Genomic DNA, 6069 nt, shown 5'->3' with positions numbered 1-6069 from the left:
GGTCCAAGGCTTTGGAGATTAATTTTATCAATGTGGTTAGAATGCCCGCCTTCCATGCCGGGGACCCAGGTTTGATTCCTGGACCATGCACCCAACAACAACACCCCTACAAAACACATATTAATAATACACTCAGTGTACAAATATCTGTTCAAGTTCCTGCTTTCAGTTCTTTTGGGTGTATACCTAGAAGTTGGATTGACAGGTTGTATGGAATTCTACATATTGCTTTCTGAGGAACTGCCAAACTATATTCCATGGCAGCTGTACCATTTCTCCACATTTTCTGGAACACTTATTGTTCTGTTTTTAAAAAAATTATTATTAGTCATTCTAGTTGGTGTGGAGTTATATCACATTGTGGCTTTGATATGCGTTTTCTTTTTTTTTGTTGCTGGGTGCATGGTTCAGGAATCAAACCTGGATCTTTGGCATGGAGGGCGGGCATTCTAACCACTAAACTACCTGTGCAACCCTGATTTGCATTTCTTAAAAGCTAATTATAGAACTTCGGGAGAAGATGGCGGCTTAGTAAGACGCGCGGGTCTTAGTTCCTCCTCCAGAACAGCAACTAAAGAAACAGAAACAATACAAAACAGCTCCCGGAGCCACGACAGAGACCAAAAAGACAGCGTACCCCATTCTGGAACGGCTGAACAGGCAGGGAGAATCCACTGTGGTGAGATACCCGAGGGGCGCGCGTTTTCCCAGCCGGGGCGGCTGGCGACTGGGGTCCCCTCCACGCACGTGGCTCCCCGGTCTGACTGGGAACGTTGGATAGCGGGGCCCTCCCGCCACGCTTGGCGTCTCGGCCCAGCTGGGCAATTTGAACCAGCACTCCCCCAAGCCGCGGCGGCCAGCGACCCCCCCTCCACACGCGGTTTCCGGGGCCGACTGCGAGATTCGGATTGGCAAGTTAAAGGAGCCACAGCATCTTTTACTGGCGGGACCCGCAGACAGACGAGTGCCACGAGCGCCACCTACTGGGCAGGAAAAGGAAAACAGAGCCCAGAGATTTCACAGAAAAACCTTTCAACCAGCCGGGTCCCACACCCAGGGAAATCTGATCAAATGCCCAGACACCAGCAGAAAATAATGGATGACGCTCAGAAAATTGAAGATATGGCCCAGTCAAAGGAACAAACCAATAGTTCAAATGAGATACAGGAGCTGAGACAACTAATGCTGAATATACGAACAGAAATGGAAAAACTCTTCAAAAACCAAATCAATAAATTGAGGGAGGACATGAAGAAGACATGGGCTGAACAAAAAGAAGAAATAGAAAATCTGAAAAAACAAATCACAGAACTTATGGGAGTGAAGGACAAAGAAGAAAAAATGGAAAAAACAATGGATACCTACAATGGTAGATCGAAAGAGACAGAAGCTACAATTAGTGAACGGGAGGATGGAACATCTGAATTCCAAAAAGAAACAGAAACTATAGGGAAAAGAATGGAAAAACTTGAGCAGGGGATCAGGGAACTGAATGAGAATATGAAGCGCACAAATATATGTGTTGTGGGTGTCCCAGAAGGAGAAGAGAAGGGAAAAGGAGGAGAAAAACTAATGGAAGAAATTATCACTGAAAATTTCCCAACTCTTATGAAAGACCTAAATTTACAGATCCAAGAAGTGCAGCGCACCCCAAAGAGAATAGACCCAAATAGGCGTTCTCCAAGACACTTACTAGTTAGAATGTCAGAGGTCAAAGAGAAAGAGAGGATCTTGAAAGCAGCAAGAGAAAAACAATCCGTCACATACAAGGGAAACCCAATAAGACTATGTGTAGATTTCTCAGCAGAAACCATGGAAGCTAGAAGACAGTGGGATGATATATTTAAATTACTAAAAGAGAAAAACTGCCAACCAAGACTTCTATATCCAGCAAAATTGTCCTTCAAAAATGAAGGAGAAATTAAAACATTTATAGACAAAAAGGCACTGAGAGAATTTGTGACCAAGAGACCAGCTCTGCAAGAAATACTAAAGGGAGCACTAAAGTCAGATACGAAAAGACAGAAGAGAGAGGTGTGGAGAACAGTGTAGAAAGAAGGAAAATCAGATATGATATATATAATACAAAAGGCAAAATGTTAGAGGAAAATATTATCCAAACAGTAATAACACTAAAAGTTAATGGACTGAATTTCCTAATCAAAAGACATAGATTGGCAGAATGGATTATGACCCAGCAATACCACTGCTAGGTATCTACTCAAAGGACTTAAGGGCAAAGACACAGATGGACATTTGCACATCAGTGTTTATAGCAGCATTATCTACAATTACAAAGAGATGGAAACAGCCAAAATGTCCATCAACAGACGAGTGGCTAAACAAACTGTGGCGTATACCTACAATGGAAGATTATGCAGCTTTAAGACAGACTAAACTTATGAAACATGTAATAACATGGATGGACCTAGAGAACATCATGCTGAGTGAGTCTAGCCAAAAACTAAAGGACAAATACTGTATGGTCCCACTGATGTGAACTGACATTAGAGAATCAGCTTGGGATATATCATTGGTAACAGAGACCAGCAGGAGTTAGAAACAGGGTAAGATAATGGGTAATTGGAGCTGAAGGGATACAGACTGTGCAACAGGACTAGATACAAAAACTCAAAAATGGACAGCACAATAATACCTAATTGTAATGTAACTATGTTGGAACACTGAATGAAGCTGCACCTGAAATATAGTTTTTTGTTTGTTTGTTTGTATCTTTTGTTTTTGTTTTTTTCTTTTTCCTTTTTATATATATATATATTTTTATTAGTATTATTATTTTAATTCTCTTCTCTATATTAACATTCTATATCTTTTTCTGCTGTTTTGCTAGTTCTTTTCCTAAATCGATGCAAATGTACTAAGAAATGATGATCATACATCTATGTGATGATACTAAGAATTACTGAGTGCATGTGTAGAATGGAATGATTTCTAAATGTTGTGTTAATTTCTTTTCTTTTTTTTGATTAATAAAAAAAATTTAAAAAAAACTAATGATGTTGAGCATCTTTTCATGTGCTTTTTGGCCATTTTGATCAATTCTTTGGAGAAAGGTCTATTCAAATCGTTTGCCCACTTTTAAATTGGGTTGTTTATCTTTTTGTTACTGAGTGTAGGAGCTCTTTACATATTCTAAATGTTAAACCCTTATCAGATAAGTGGTTTCCAAATATTTTCTCCCGTTCTGTAGGTTGTCTTTTCACTTTCATGATGAAGTATTTTTTTTATTAATTAAAAAAATTAACTAACACAACATTTAGAAATCATTCCATTCTACATATACAATCAGTAATTCTTAATATCATCACATAGATGCATATTCATTGTTTCTTAGTACATTTGCATCGATTTAGAAAAAGAAATAGAAAGACAACAAAAAAGAAATAAAACGATAATAGAGAGAAAAAAATAAAAACAGAAAAAAGAAAAAAAAACAAAAAACAAAAAAAACTATACCTCAGATGCAGCTTCATTCAGTGTTTTAACCTAATCACACTACAATTAGGTAGTATTGTGCTGTCCATTTCTGAGTTTTTGTATCCAGTCTTGTTGCACAGTCTGTATCCCTTCAGCTCCAATTACCCATTATCTTACCCTATTTCTATCTCCAGATGGTCTCTGTTATCAATGACATATTCCAAGTTTATTCTCGAATGTCGGTTCACATCAGTGGGACCATACAGTATTTGTCCTTTAGTTTTTGGCTAGTCTCACTCAGCATAATGTTCTCTAGGTCCATCCATGTTATTACATGCTTCATAAGTTTATTCTGTCTTAAAGCTGCATAATATTCCATCGTATGTATATACCACAGTTTGTTTAGCCACTCGTCTGTTGATGGACATTTTGGCTGTTTCCATCTCTTTATAATTGTAAATAATGCTGCTATAAACATTGGTGTGCAAATGTCCATTTCTGTCTTTGCCCTTAAGTCCTCTGAGTAGAAACCTAGCAACGGTATTGCTGGGCCGTATGGCAATTCTATATTCAGCTTTTTGAGGAACCACCAAACTGCCTTCCACAGTGGTTGCACCATTTGACATTCCCACCAACAGTGGATAAGTGTGCCTCTTTCTCCGCATCCTCTCCAGCACTTGTCATTTTCTGTTTTGTTGATAATGGCCATTCTGGTGGGTGTGAGATGATATCTCATTGTGGTTTTGATTTGCATTTCTCTAATGGCCAGGGACATTGAGCATCTCTTCATGTGCCTTTTGGCCATTTGTATTTCATCTTCTGAGAGGTGTCTGTTCAAGTCTTTTTCCCATTTTTTAATTGGATTGGCTATCTTTTTGTTGTTGAGTTGAACAATCTCTTTATAAATTCTGGATACTAGACCTTTATCTGATATGTCGTTTCCAAATATTGTCTCCCATTGTGTAGGCTGTCTTTCTACTTTCTTTTTATGTATTTTTTTATTAATTAATGGAAAAAGAGAAAAAAAAGAAATTAACCCAACATTTAGAAATCATACCATTCTACATATGCAATCAGTAATTCTTAACATCATCACATAGATGCATGATCATCATTTCTTAGTACATTTGCATCGGTTTAGAAGAACTAAAACACAACAGAAAAAGATATAGAATGTTAATATAGAGAAAAAAATGAAAGTAATAATAATAGTAAAAAAAAAAAACAAAACAACCAGACAGACAAAAACAGACAAAAAACAAAACAAAACAACAACAACAAAAAAACCCTATAGCTCAGATGCAGCTTCATTCAGTGTTTTAACATGATTACTTTACAATTAGGTATTATTGTGTTGTCCATTTTTGAGTTTTTGTATCTAGTCCTGTTGCACAGTCTGTATCCCTTCAGCTCTAATTACCCATTATTTTACCCTGATTCTAACTCCTGCTGGACTCTGTTACCAATGACATATTCCAAGTTTATTCTCGAATGTCGGTTCACATCAGTGGGACCATACAGTATTTGTCTTTTAGTTTTTGGCTAGACTCACTCAGCATAATGTTCTCTAGGTTCATCCATGTTATTACATGCTTCATAAGTTTATCCTGTCTTAAAGCTGCATAATATTTCATCGTATGTATATACCACAGTTTGTTTAGCCACTCTTCTGTTGATGGACATTTTGGCTGTTTCCATCTCTTTGCAATTGTAAATAACACTGCTATAAACATTGGTGTGCAAATGTCCGTTTGTGTCTTTGCCCTTAAGTCCTTTGAGTAGATTCCCAGCAATGGTATTGCTGGGTCGTATGGCAATTCTATATTCAGCTTTTTGAGGAACCGCCAAACTGCCTTCCACAGTGGTTGCACCATTTGACATTCCCACCAACAGTGGATAAGTGTGCCTCTTTCTCCGCATCCTCTCCAGCACTTGTCATTTTCTGTTTTGTTGATAATGGCCATTCTGGTGGGTGTGAGATGATATCTCATTGTGGTTTTGATTTGCATTTCTCTAATGGCCAGGGACATTGAGCATCTCTTCATGTGCCTTTTGGCCATTTGTATTTCCTCTTCTGGTACGTGTCTGTTCAAGTCTTTTTCCTATTTTGTAATTGGGTTGGCTGTCTTTTTGTTGTTGAGTTGAACAATCTCTTTATAAATTCTGGATACTAGACCTTTATCTGATATGTCATTTCCAAATATTGTCTCCCATTGTGTAGGCTGTCTTTCTACTTTCTTGATGAAGTTCTTTGATGCACAAAAGTGTTTAATTTTGAGGAGCTCCCATTTATTTCTTTCTTTCTTCAGTGCTCTTGCTTTAGGTTTAAGGTCCATAAAACCGCCTCCAGTTGTAAGTTTCGTAAGATATCTCCCTACATTTTCCTCTAACTGTTTTATGGTCTTAGACCTAATGTTTAGATCTTTGATCCATTTTGAGTTAACTTTTGTATAGGGTGTGAGATATGTGTCCTCTTTCATTCTTTTGCATATGGGTATCCAGTTCTCTAGGCACCATTTATTGAAGAGACTGTTCTGTCCCAGGTGAGTTGGCTTGACTGCCTTATCAAAGATCAAATGTCCATAGATGAGAGGGTCTATATCTGAGCACTCTATTCGATTCCATTGGTCG

This window comes from Tamandua tetradactyla, chromosome 17 (genome assembly GCF_023851605.1).
Source record: "Tamandua tetradactyla isolate mTamTet1 chromosome 17, mTamTet1.pri, whole genome shotgun sequence".
NCBI classification, from domain to species: domain Eukaryota; kingdom Metazoa; phylum Chordata; class Mammalia; order Pilosa; family Myrmecophagidae; genus Tamandua; species Tamandua tetradactyla.
This window is presented reverse-complemented; position numbering follows the sequence as displayed.